Source organism: Anguilla rostrata, chromosome 5 (assembly GCF_018555375.3).
Source record: "Anguilla rostrata isolate EN2019 chromosome 5, ASM1855537v3, whole genome shotgun sequence".
NCBI classification, from domain to species: domain Eukaryota; kingdom Metazoa; phylum Chordata; class Actinopteri; order Anguilliformes; family Anguillidae; genus Anguilla; species Anguilla rostrata.
The window spans coordinates 55,986,569-56,000,670 of NC_057937.1; the positions used below are offsets into that span (position 1 = coordinate 55,986,569).

At 43.1% G+C, this 14,102-nt stretch overlaps 2 long non-coding RNA genes and 1 pseudogene across 4 annotated transcripts; 2 read left to right on the forward strand and 1 right to left on the reverse strand.

Moving 5' to 3' along the window:
- The first annotated feature begins 841 nt into the window (after nucleotides 1-841).
- On the forward strand, nucleotides 842-2,562 carry LOC135255742 (uncharacterized). The gene is made up of 2 exons (XR_010330263.1): nucleotides 842-1,234; nucleotides 2,097-2,562. It is a non-coding gene; the product is annotated as an uncharacterized LOC135255742 (long non-coding RNA).
- A 1,239-nt stretch (nucleotides 2,563-3,801) lies between these two features.
- On the reverse strand, nucleotides 3,802-13,630 carry LOC135255739 (B-cadherin-like; annotated as a pseudogene).
- On the forward strand, nucleotides 7,922-9,934 carry LOC135255741 (uncharacterized). 3 transcript variants are annotated; one of them, XR_010330262.1, is made up of 3 exons: nucleotides 7,922-8,047; nucleotides 8,455-8,547; nucleotides 9,523-9,934. It is a non-coding gene; the product is annotated as an uncharacterized LOC135255741 (long non-coding RNA). The 3 variants fall into 3 exon arrangements; XR_010330261.1 differs by lacking the exon at nucleotides 9,523-9,934 and having other exon boundaries at nucleotides 8,455-8,900; XR_010330260.1 differs by lacking the exons at nucleotides 7,922-8,047; nucleotides 9,523-9,934 and adding an exon at nucleotides 8,075-8,243 and having other exon boundaries at nucleotides 8,455-8,900.
- Nucleotides 13,631-14,102: the final 472 nt, after the last annotated feature.

A 14,102-nucleotide genomic window follows, 5' to 3' on the forward strand; every position in this document is an offset into this window, starting at 1 on the left:
AACATTCCTGAGGGATTTTGGTCCATGCTGACTCAATACCATCATACAATTACTGCAGATTTTGCATGTCTGCATGTGTGCTTCATATATTTATATTGATATACGTTTATAATTCATTTTTATTTTTATACTTAATGTTTATTCCCCGTTTGAAAGAACAGGCTATTTGCGTTAATCAGCAGGTCTAATAAAGAGTATTTATCAATTTCACTAATTTAACATACATGTATCCTACTGTTAAATGGAAGATTGTACCTCTCTTCATATGGAGATTGTGAAGTATAAAATGAATTAATTCCCTTGGTTTTTTAATTTATTTTTCAAACCATATCAATTTTAATTCTAGCAGATACATATATGTAATTGTAAAAGCACACATTATTTTTCAATTCCTTTTATGGCATGGAAAGAAATGGTTAAAGATACAGGCAGTGTTCGGGAAACTACCCTGAAAGCATTGTTGTACAAACTACCAGTTACTCGACACTGAAAGTTGTCGAACTACAGCAATGCTACCCTAAAGAAAAGTGTAGCTTGCAAACTACAATTACTTAACAATGCAGTTCAACCAGTTTGTAAAAAAAAGTAATCAAAAAATTAACATTATCATGTTCTCCAGACATGTTGAGCAATGCCTTTTTTTGACACAGGAAGAACCAGTGTACAGCTCAATGGGAAAAACCAGCAATGTGTGGCAATGGGCCGTTGACTGTTAGTAACTATCGTGGAATGGAGCGCTTCTGACCAATCAGGATTGAGGGAAAGAAGAGGAGGCAGCATTTGGGCCCAAGGTACTTGGTAGTTCCTTATCTACAGCTCAAAGTGACAAAATGAATTTTCTCCAGTAGGAGTTGATGTATTCTGAATTCTCAAATTACATCATTCAGGACGTGAATTAATGTTAGTGAAATTCATTATCTTGTACGTTAGTCCGTTGGTTTGTTTACTCCCAGTAAAATAAGATAGTAAGCGATATCATATCTGTGATTTTTTATAACAAGAAAATCTGCTGTCAGATGTTAGCAACCGTTAGCACGTCACGGACGCTTTGCTAGCTAGCTAACATTAGCTGACCGACTGGACTAGGCTAAACGGATCTCAGACGACATTTTAGTAACATTAGACTAGAAGCTACATAGCAAAGTAACTTGTGAGACCAGCCCTCCCTTTAGCTAGTAAAGCAGTACTGTCTTACCCACTTTTAACACATGTATGAGGTGTATCGGGGTATTGGGTAAGTTAGCATTTGATAACCTAGATTAGCTAACCAACTTACTTAGCTAACCTATACCAAAGCCACTGTCAAACTAACGTACCTTTTCTCAACCGATGTAACGTCGCGTTAGTGTCCTGTAATGTGCAAGTTATAACGAGCTAGTCTTGCTACCTAACTTTACCCAACGTGCCATGTGAGATATCAGTCTCCTGATGCACATAGATATGTTCGGTCACAAGTTTGTATTAGATACTGTAATAGCTGTATGTTAATACTTTTGAGCTATCATCGTTTTGTTTGAAACTATGCAGGTACCAACAGGGTCAAGTATAGAATAGAATAGAGTCTGTGGGTCTTCTGGTCGCTCGCCATTAAATCCTGAAGCTAACCCAGCCACAGTAGTTGTAATCCAAGAATTTCAACAAGGAGTTTTTTTTTTTTGTTGTTGTTGTTGTTAATTAGATGCTTTTCATGTTTAGAGGATTTTATTTACCATCTTAAGCCACATTGTCAGAAATAGCCATGCATGCCTTGTAGAATAAATGTTCACATTGTGCTTATTGTGCTATATTGCAAACACAAAATAGGTCATTTTTAACTGATCACATTAAAGAGTGAGGTGAATGAATAGGCTTCTAATTAGGTTGTTGAACACGTGTTTACATTCTTTCATTATTTTTTTCCCTCAATCTTATTAACACAGTGCAGGTCTGGCTTGTTATCATTTCCTTTGTCTTCGAATTCTTCATTGAGTACGAAATGGTTAGTTTCAGTTTGTAGCCATGTGTCCACAGCTTGCCTATTAATGTTGTAACACAACTGTACTTATTTTTAATTATTAAAAAAAATAAAATGCCATCCAAACTTTCTCAAACCCCAGCCCAGGTGACCTCACTGTGAAGAGTCATGGATGCAGAGATAGAAATGGAGGTCAGAGTTCAGCTCTGTAAGAGCAGGAAGGTGGAGGTAAGGAACGCCTCCGCGTTGCTTTGAGGAGGGAAATTACATTAGGCGTAAGGAACTGAGGCGTAGACCTCGGCAGATGCAGAGACCAGACCAATCTCTGTGTTAAAGAGTTTTTTTTTTTAATTTTATTTATTTATTTATTTTTTTAAACAAAGTTGAATTTTCAAGATGTTCATTAGTGTGACAGGGAAATACAGATGAGTCTAGGTCATGAAAAAATAAAAAATGAATTAATTTTAGTCTTTTCAGTTGCTGATATTTTATTCCATACTTGCATTACAAATGGTAAACTCTCTGTGTGGTTTTGATGTTAGTTACCAAAATCCAAAAGATGAGCTGTTTCTTGTGGTTCCATTTCTGATTCCAAAAGGAAAAGCAAATGGCCACACAATGTACACACGCCCAATGAATTTCCTTTTAAATGTGACACCCAAACAACTCCCCTCCCTCTTATCTCCACAGAGCACTTAGAGATGCTTTTCCCACTATACATGAAGTGCTGAGTAGAGAATGCTCCTCAAGTTAAAATCAAATCACTGATCCGTAATTTACACATACATTGTATAAAATGATGGATAATGATTGGTGTTGTGTTCTGAAAGTATTTCAACATTATGAGCAAAACAGCTTGCTGTGAAACCAGAAATGGATTATTCCTTTGAGTTTTCAGCAGTACTGTCGCTGTGTCAATGAATCAGATTATCTTGCTCTCCATAATAATAATGCTGATAATAATAATAATAATTATAATAATATTGCTTCTCATATCACGTGCAAGCAGTGGACTCATTTTCATTTCTGAATTTTGAGCATGTTGCAAAATAATGAGAAGATATTTTGGAGGTGTGTCTTTCTATAACTTATTGTGCAATAAAACACAACAATCTTCCAGTCTTTTTAATCCCAGTGTGTTGGCCAAAACCTCTGCTTTACAGACGACTTGTCGCTCATTTCCTTGAGGTGGGGCAATCCAAGGATTGTTCTGTGGCTTAAGTAGGCCCACGCCACCTAATGGAAATCGGTGGTATTCCAAATAAACGTGCAGATGAATCATTTTCAGTGGCACTGTTAAACATCTTGATGGAAAGTTAACTACACTTTTTGTTGTGCAGGAATGCAAGTACAGTTCTGTCTGTGTACATGTGTAAATATTGACCCATTTAAGACAAAGGGTGTGTATTTAGAGCAGTTAAACTTTTTATTATTGCAATCAGGTATATTTGCCTCTTGAATAAATCCCAAAATTGTCTTCACCACCATTTGAGAGAATTGTGCATGTGAAGTTTACCTTTTGAATGATATGCCTCCATTACAAAGACATTTTCTGTCTCTGTAAGCAATATTTAAAAGCAAAAGGGATGAAAGGTATGAAAAAATGACCTGCTTGGAGAGAACATACAGCTGTAGTCTATGTAAGGTATAAGAAGATTCTGTGTATAGGTGTGGGCTATAACATTTTCATGTGGGGCTTTTTTGTATGTGTATACATTCATAATTTATGATACAATGATGCGTATCCTTTAAAATGCCTTTCCAGGGGGATTTATAGTTCCAAAAAAGTCTCATAAAAGGAAGGTTGCTTTTCATCATTGCCACAGCCGAGCGAAAGAATGAATGACTGAAGGGCTTATATGTTTATTGATTTTCATGGGGGCATTGCAGAATGAAAAATGTGTTTTCGGTATAATATGTGTATAAAAAAAATGTAATGCTAATTTTTTTTAAATTACGAAATAAGAAACTTTTTTGAGGCGCCCGTCTTAAGCTCCTTGAAGAGCGGGCCGACATTCCCCGCTGCTGCTGTCGACGCAGCGACCTCGTGACGGAACACGGCCAGGGGGGCGTGGCAGTGCTTCACACCCACACTACTTTACTGGGCAGCGTTTCAGAGTCACAGTGCTCCCCGCTGCAGTACATGTCCGCCAGTTTCTTGAAGCGCGGCCCCCACTCGGCCAGGCAGTCGTAGTCCTGGTCCTCCCCCGAGCTGGAGGAGTTGAGGGAGCTGAGGGAGCCGGCCTCAGAGCCGCCTCCTTCGTAGTCGAACACCAGGAGGGAGTCGTACGGCGGGGCGGTGGGGTCTCCGTCCGCGGCCTTCAGATTCTGAAACGCACCGGAGGGGAGGGGAAGTTGAAACGACGGCAGCCATACCTACCACACAAAGTTGATCAGATGGAACAATTTGGCTATTTAAAAAAAAAAAAATTTTTTTTTATCAACACACAGTAGTACATTGTCTAATTTCCAGTTTGAACCAAATTGGAACAACCGATAAATAAACAACCCAAAACTTTGTCTGCGGCCTTCAGAAAACAGCCAATCGAAGAGGAGTGTTTTCTCCATTTTCACTTAGAGGCTCAGAGAGTAGCTCATTAGCGTACGCTGTTGGGTATATTATGTGGAAGAGCCTACCAACTGAAGGCATGTAGATGGGGTTGGGAGCGAAAATATTAAGTTGCAAAGAGAGAGCTTCTTGAGTTCATTAGTGTGGCTAGTGGGGTTAATTTAGCTGGTACCAGCACTCCGCACATTAGCTGTGAGTGGCTTTTACTGTGTCAGTCAGACAGAGGAGACTGGCGTTTCAGTAGACTACACCATCCATAGCACATAATTCCAATAAAGGGTCAGTGATACTGTAAATGGTGCAAATTCCGCAGCGTTATTTGCTTAACAGACACTCCTCGTACAAATGACTTGCACAATGCATCTATTCTTTATTTATACTGGTGGATATTTACACGTGCAATTCAAGTTCTTTGTGCAAAACCACTGAAGCGATGCCCCAGCCAAAGTTTGAACCTGCGATCTTCCAGATTAATGCGTGGCTGCCTGAACACTGTTCCACGCCCAGAGAACCTGTTGTGCTCGTAGAGGCGGTGATGCCTGGCGTGCTACTCACGTCTTCGATGAAGTTACAGGCCGGTACAGCGGCACTGGCACAAGTGTGGGGGCCACGTCGTTCCGGAAGACACCGGGCAGGTTATCCAGGCCTCTGTGCAGCTGGCTCAGGTCGTACTCCTTTAGAGGACACAGAGTCACCAGTGTTTCAGCATCCTGTACAAGCAGTGCGTAAAGCTAAGCATCCTGTACAACCGGTGTGTAAAGCTAAGCGTCCTGTACAAGCAGTGCGTAAAGCTAAGCATCCTGTACAAGCAGTGTGTAAAGCTAAGCATCCTGTACAACCGGTGTGTAAAGCTAAGCGTCCTGTACAAGCAGTGCGTAAAGCTAAGCATCCTGTACAAGCAGTGTGTAAAGCTGAGCATCCTGTACAACCAGTGCGTAAAGCTAAGCATCCTGTACAAGCAGTGCGCAAAGTGAAGCATCCTGTACAACCAGTGCGTAAAGCTAAGCATCCTGTACAAGCAGTGTGTAAAGCTAAGCATCCAGAGCAACTTAAACTGATTGCGTCTTTGCGTACAATTCAGTTTTACAGCTGGACATTTACAGAAGCATTTTGAATTTGCCCCTTGCCATTTACTTCAGAGACAAAACCACAGATTGTTCTGTGGTCGCCATCTATGGAGTGACCCCCGCTGTCATTCTGTGACCCTTCACCACCCACCTGGTCATCCTCGCCCCCACCCTCCTCGTCGTAGTAGTGCAGGTTGTCCCGAACGTCATCGTGGAGGAGAGGCTCCTCCTTCATCGGTCTGCTCCTTCTCCTCAAGAACATGAGGAGTAGCAGCACCAGCACTGTGAGCCATAGAGTATACCACTGTTAACACATCACAAACAAGCACATACAACACTAGCACTGCGTACCGCCATTAACACCACACAAACAAGCACATACAACACTAGCACTGCATACCGCCATTAACACCACACAAACAAGTACATACAACACTAGCACTGCATACCGCCATTAACACCTCACAAACAAACACATACAACACTAGCACTGCGTACCGCCATTAATACCACACAAACAAACACATACAACACTAGCACTGCATACCGCCATTAACACCACACAACAAACAAACACATACAACACTAGCACTGCATACCGCCATTAACACCTCACAAACAGGCTCTCACACCACCAGCACTGTGGATCGGGGTACACAGTCATTAACAGCACACACAAACAAGCATGCACAAAGACACATGTATGAAAAACACGTGAACTGGGATTTGGCTTGGGCGACAAGATTCCCTGAAGGACTGTGTACATAATGCAATGAGAACATACATCAGTGGCAGCACCAGCACTTGGTGGAACAACACCATAACACTAGTGATACTAATGTTACTCAGCACAGGACAGAATACAGACAGTCTGGCAAAAAATGAATCACATTTGCAAAAACATATTTGGTTGTTCATCTCACAATAATCAGATAAAACTTCATTAGCTTGGCCATTCAAACCTTTGAGAATAAATCACCAAAAAATTATCAAACTGAATCCCAGGGAGGGTTTGTAGTCAGATGTGTCTGGTTAGTGGCCCTTACAAGGCTGGCCCTTAAAAATCTTGGTGCTTCTGTATGTACAACCAAAGCATTTTCTCCCAGTTTCTTTGTAGCTTTTAAAATAGACAGGACTTACGCAAGAAACCGAGGATAGCGCCTAACACGCCGACGGAGAGTGGGCCACCAGTGTGAGGACTTGGCGGGTGACGGACACAGGTGGAAACGCTCCCCTTGCATTGACAGACTTCGGCGGAAACCGTGCTGTCCTGAAAGTGCATTCCTGCATCGTAGATCCTCAGCACCACGTGATATTCACCAGGATCCAGCTTCCTCTTCAGCATCAGATCAATCACACTGCCACCTGGAGAAGAAGGAAAAAAAAACCCGCGGTGGCAATTTCAGTTTGTTTTCTGTTTGACGTCTAGTTTCATTCTCGCCACTAGAGGGGGCTAAATAGCTTTTTAAAAAATTTAAAAAGTATGTCTCTGCTCTTCAGTTATCTGTATTCTTACCACACGAGAGGGCTTGGTTTATGAGATCAGTTTCCACTAGGGCTGTTCAATTCGCTTTCATTTCGAACGCCGACCAGCGGCTAATGTGCTTACTCGTCGAATTCACTCTGGCGGTCCAGTTGTTCCTGGATTCGCCGAGCAGCTCCACGTCGAAAGGCCCAGCGTTCCCAGGCCCGTCCGCGTCGATGACGCTCAAGCGGGCGGGGTCCGGCTGCTCGTTGCAGATGCTCACCTCTCGCTGGTCAACGAGAGGCGAGTTGTCATTAACGTCGTCCAGGTCTACAATCAGGGTGCCTGTGCCCGTGGCTGGAACCACGTCTGCAAGAGTGAAATCCTATTGAACGTTTCCCCCTGGCAAAATGAAAAGTGTAACCCTCACTACCGGTTTGCAGGACACGGTGTTAAGCGTTCCGGACGCAGACTTTACCATCGTCATACGCTAGGATGGTCGCTTTGTATTTTCCGTCCTTGACGAAGGAGGATTCCCGGTCCATGGGGCGCTTGACGCGTATGAGCCCGGTCTCTTTGTTGATAGTCAGCCATCTTGCAGGATCATCCTCGATTTGAAACCTTAAGTGGGCGACCGCATTAGGAGACGACAGCCGTCAGTTTGTGGACACGTGTTCACGCATATGATACATGTCTGCGCCTGCGTGTCTGCATATACAAAGACCTGTGTGTGTTTGCGTGTGCCTGCACGTGTTTATGTGTGTGTGTGTGTGTCTCACCTGACAGTCTGTTTCATGGCAGAGTCAGGGTCTTTTGCTGCGTACTCGGTCAGATCACTGCCCACTGTGGAATCTTCCGGCACTTTAACGACTTTCTCAGCAGGCGTGAAGACCGGAGGCTCGTTCACGTCCTCCACGTTCACGGTGACTGTGGCTGTGGAGGTCGGCAGACGGGTCGCGAAAGGAGCCTCATTCTCCACAGTGACCAACAAGGTGTGCTTCTTTTTATTCTCAAAGTCCAGGCCCTAATGGAAAATTAATTATTAATTCAATTATTCATCATTTGAAGATGGTGTAACAGTCTTTAACAGCTCAAGTTTTCGTGCTGACCGAAACAAAGGACTGCTTTTAAACACACTTCATACCTTCAAAACGTCCATAATATTTAAATGACAAACTTCTGTAAACTGTGAAAGTGTGTAAGTGTAAGTGTGAAAAGTGTTGTTCTTTGGAAAATAACATATTAATTTTAAGCATATTCCAGTCAGACGTGCCTGATTAAAGGACACTTAGAAGGAAAATTAGTACTATGTAAGTTTTAAAGGTTGTGTTACTGAAATGCTTTTCTCAGCACTGGCAAAAATGTTGTTGGCTAATTGAGAACATTACCTTGGCTGTAGTGATAAGGCCTTCCATCTTGCCTGGACCAGTATGGACACCGAAGAGTCCTCCCTCGTTTCCTCTGATGATGGTGTATTTCGTGGACCAGGCCGGTGTGTGGGGCTCGTCCTCGTCTGTGACCGCCATTTTCACCACCGCCTCACCTTTTTCATTCTCGCGCACTGAGCCGGAGTACTGTGGGAGTCAACACTGAAATTATGCTATTATGAAATAGAAAAACACATTCAAAGCCTTACATAAGCATTCAGGGAGCATAACATTTGCTCACAGTTGCTTTGTAGCATCACGACAATGTGTGGTAACATCACGATAGTGTAGAGTAACATCATGATAATGTTCAGTAACATCACGATAATGTCGAGTAACATCATGATAATGTTCAGTAACATGACGATAGTGTAGAGGAACATCATGATAATGTTCAGTAACATCACAATAATGTCTAGTAACATCATGATAATGTGTGGTAACATCACGATAGTGTAGAGTAACATCATGATAATGTTCAGTAACATCACAATAATGTGTCGTAACATCGTGATTATGGTGATGTTTTATGCATGAATTTAGGAATTTCCAAGTGAAAAGTTCTAATTTCTAGATGAGAATTTAGAACTGGATGCATAGTTTATGCCATATATCATGTTTGGATGACTCATCTTCTATGATTCTGGGGTGGTTTTGAATGATCAATTAATTATGTTATGAATATGAACTCATGATGAACTCACAGTTCTGTCGACAAACTGAGGAGCGTTGTCATTGCTATCTGTCACCGTGACAATAGCTGTGCAGGTATTTGAAAGGCCAGTCCCTTCCATATCTGCTACCTGAATAACCAGCTTATACTCAGGGTATGCCTGTGTCACAAAAATAAAAAGAGAGAAATGGAAAAGTAAATGAGAAATCATGTGATTGCTCATAATATAAAAGGTTCTGATATAAAAGTTTTTTTTATCATTGAAAAAATGTTGTTTTTTTTAAAACACATTTTGTCAATTAATAGTAATCTTTTGCTGAAATTTTCTTTAAAATATTTGTAGAAATGGTTTGTGTGTTCATCGCAGGGATGGAGTCAATTCCATTTCGGTTCAGGAAATTGATTGATTAACACAGAACCCTGCTGAACTGGAGGCGGAGCCTCACCTCCCTGTCCAGCCCCGCCGCAGCCACACTGACCACTCCGCTGACCGCGTTTACGGAGAACATGCTCGGGCTCGGCAGCCGCGGCTCCTGGCTCACGATCTTGTACCGGACGATACCGTTATCTGTGGTGGGATCGTCCTTGTCTGTCGCTGTGACCTTCATGAATGCAGAATCTGAAAACGAATTTGACTTTATTGCTCATTAATATCGACCAGTGCCAATGGCAAAGATGGCCCTACCGGTAAAATGTATCATTATGAATAGCTTCACATTATCAAAATCCATGGCTGACCATATATAAATAAATGTACCCATTTGTCTATGAATTCATGCTGAACTGAAGCATTAATTGCAGACATGCCGCAATGTTTTGCTCATTTTATGTGAAGGGCTCTGTGGGAAATCAAAATAATGACGTAAATACCTTCCAACTTGTGAATTAATGCTCTTTCTTTTTTAAAGCAACTGTGTCGTTAACATATACTGAAAAAAGGATGATGACCGATGTATCAAATCATTCACAATATTCGGATTCTTAAAATACATAAGAACCAGAGTTTGTTCACATGCACAGATATATTCATTTTGACATTACCACACCTGGCAGTGCTCCTTCAGTCACATGGCCCAGAAAAGGATTGTGGGTAAACTCAGGCTTGTTGTCGTTTTGATCGGTCACTCGAATAACGAGTTCCATGGGCTCCTCAGCTTGGCCAATGCCAACTGCCACAGCGTGGGCCAGGAGCTGCGGTGAAACAACAATACATCAGACGTCAAGAAGCAAAATTTACCGAAATGCCCACTCTACATCTAACAGGGAACGGTGGTCCGATTTTACTCAACAAACGACGACCACGGTGAATAATCTCGGCCAGTAGCATTGACTAGAGAATGAGTTTAAGGTTCACGCCCAGACCACTGAACCCCGGCAGGCTGTGCTGCTACTGGTTTCCTATGAAGGATAGCTCCCAGGAACACTGTGTTACCACGTATGAGTCTTTCTTCTCCCTGTCCAACAGCTTGGTGACAAACAGCATGCCTGACCGCCTGTCGATGGTGAAGATCCCCTCGGGCGCCCTGTCAGCCCCGGGTCCCGTGATGCTGTAAGTGACCTCCATCTTCTTAGCGTTGCTGGACCTGATCTGAAAATGTGAATGTATTAATCGTTGCTGCCTCGTCTATGAATGAGAAAGTGATGTTAGAAAATTTGCCCATATTCAATAAAAGTCTATGCTTACTGTGGTGTGGGGATGGCTGGTTTAAGCAGCCACACCTGCCCTGGGTCAAGCTAATTAGACCTGGCCAATTGGATAATTGGTTAAGAATTAAATAATTGGCCAGGCTAATTGGACCCAGGAACAGGGGTGGCTGCACCTGTGCGTAGTGAGGTAATCACTGCGCACAGGTTAAATCTTAAGATTAGATTGAATTGTTGATTTCTTTGTTCTTCGGAAACTTTGACGAGTGTGGTGAACTCAACGGAAAAATTTATGAAAAAGGTTTGCATTGAAAAAAACCTAAGACCTAATAACACACTAAGGAGGAGGATGTGAACTGGGGTGTTAAACAAAACAAGCTAGGGCATGGTTACATGGACCACTGTTTTGGGGAAGGGGCCTCTGTCATTCTCTGGGATATTGATAGGAGGAATAACCCAGTCCCTCTTCCTCCTCCTCAGGTTTCCAGACGACTGTGTAATCCACAGTGCAGGATAGATCAACACGTCTGGACTGGACACAGACTGTGAACGAAGAGCAGGAAATGTGTGGAACAGTGTGACATTGATGATGATCAGGTGGAAAATACTGCTTATGTTAGATATTTGTATGGGTGTATCAGATTTTATCCTAATTTTTTGTTATCCCCCCCATTTCTTCACTACATCATCCTCCCTGAATTCAGGAGGGCACTAAGTAGTATCCATTAACTGTTTTATGTGAGTGTTCTTAACTGAACATTCTAATGCTGATGTAACAGTTGCCCCTGGTAATGAGTTGAAAATTGAAAGCAATGGAGTTCTGGAACACTGAACTCAAAAACATTTTAAAAAGCCTACTCTTCAAAGTCACCGTGATCCACTAGCTGAGCAACACAGAACATTGCGGGACACCACTCGCTTAATAGTTGCAGATGGACAGACAGAGTTGCTGTTCCACACAGAGGAAGAGAATGTCCTGCCGAGTGAAACCCTTCCTCACTGAGTGGCACTATGGGAGATTGTGTGTTACAGTGTGGCTCCCCCAAGCCGCTGTTGCTCTTGCCGAGGTGTACCTCACAGTCCGGCTAAAAGGCTTTAGCCTGACTCGCCTTCTGGAAGCCCGTATCAGCTTTTCAAAATGGTCTAGGACGGAGTGTAGCACAGTGGGTAAGGAACTGGGCTTGTAACCGAAAGGTCGCAGGTTCGATTCCCGGGTAGGGCACTGCCGTTGTACCCTTGAGCAAGGTACTTAACCGAAATTGCTTCAGTATATATCCAGCTGTATAAATGGATACAATGTAAAATGCTATGTAAAAGTTGTGTAAGTCGCTCTGGATAAGAGCGTCTGCTAAATGCCTGTAATGTAATGTCTCGAGTTACAGTCTGAGGTCTACAGTCATGGGATGATGTGACGTGGGAAACTGAACACACAGGAGTTTGGAAACACGCCGATGGAGGGAAGCTTGATCCCTGTGCTTTTTTTTTACCTGCGCGGGAGTGACGTCTCCCTGCCTGTGCTGCGGCTCGTGTGTCCCCGGGACCGCGGCTGGTTTCTCCACGCCTCTGGAACCCCAGGGGTGCGGCGACAAACCGTCCTGTCCCTCCTGCAGGACCACGGCTCCCATCAACGGGGAGCGGTGATCCGAGCGCCGCGAGACCTTCTCATCGGAGGGAGAGGGTGCTCGCCGTCGCCCCCTGCAGTGAGAGCACCTCGCTGCAAAAACAGTCGGGAAAGCCAACGTGCGATGATGCCGTCTGAAAAAGACGCGAGGTAGGACTGCGCACTCAACCCTGACACGCATAAAGTTTTGTTTTCAAATGAGTGACGGCCCATCCACGTGATGAGATCAGTGAGAAGCGTCACGGTGTGCAATCTGTTCACACCGCTTTGGATTTATTTTACATTTTGTTTTTTTGTTTTTTAAATAGCTTGGAATGCCGCATTAAATACGTGAATGTCAGTGTGCTCAGTGATGTCCATTGTTTTATGAACAACTGAAGAGCCATGGCGTGCTATTCTGTTAAAGCGTTAAAAAGATCACCTTTCGTCATGTCAGCTTTACCAAGAACCCCGCCCTCCTGGTGATAATGTCCATCCACTTTGAAGATCAAATCGCCTTGGAAATAAGCCAGTGTACCCATAATCCAACCCTAAAATTTGAATGAAAGAGACAACCTGTGCATTCATGTACACATTTTTACCAGTCTAAACAAATTTTGAAATGATCGCATCTGGGCAATCTTGGAGACCTACAATCGCATTCATTTCTGTTTATAAGACAATATCACAAAATTATATTCTTCAAGGTGTTCGGCATTTTAGTAGCAGTCTTAGAAATAAATAAGTTTTGACTATATGTGACCGTTCTCTTGTTACTCTGTTATTATGTGCCTGTATTTCTTTAAAATCTCTTCCAAATCTATTTGTGAATGAAACTTCACCCCAACACAGCATTATAGTCTCAGGCCTCTCTTTTTTTCAAACAGCCAGCCAGAAGGAGAACCCCCTGCTCACCTGGGTCAGAAGAAGGGCAAATCCAAAAGGCATGATTCCCCACATCAGTTCTGGAACTCTCCGCCCTAGTTCTGGAGTTCCTCTAGCCTTTCACCCTCGGTTCCAGAACTCTCAGCACGTTGCCACAGTTCCGAACTCTCAATGCTCCACCTTAGTTAAAAACGGTCTCTGAGTATTCCCCCTCAGCTCCAAAACTATTAGCACCCCGCCTTACTGCCACACCGCTCAGTAAGCATCCTCAGTTCAAAAACGTTCAGTACGCCACAGCAGTTCCACAATCTCTCGATGTTCTACTTCAAACTTCTAACTCCAAACTCTCTCTCTCTCTCTCTCTCTCTCTCTCTCGATAGTTGTTGTTACCCTGAGTCAGCAGGATCCGATCTTTCAGCAGTAAGCGGGAAGACCAACGTGGCGTGAAGGTGACCTCTGTGACCGACAGACGGGAAGGTATTTCCGCCGTTTATGTGCACTCCTGCGACTGGGCCCTGCGATCTGAGGTATATCACCAATCATCGGAATGGAGGCATTTTTTTTAAGATACGTGCATTACGGTTGAAACGCTAATGACATCACAGGGTTAACTGCGTATTCTTTCTCGTAAATTGTTCAGCCCATATCCCGCGTCAGTTATGTTCACCTTCAGCTTACCCTTCATGGAAATCATCAAATATCACATGTTTACACAACAAACCTACAGGACTGGCCAAAAATACTAGGCCACCCGTAGTTCTTTTAAAAAAAACTTATGTAGAGAAGAATTCTGTTAATATATGTGCATTTATTGAATA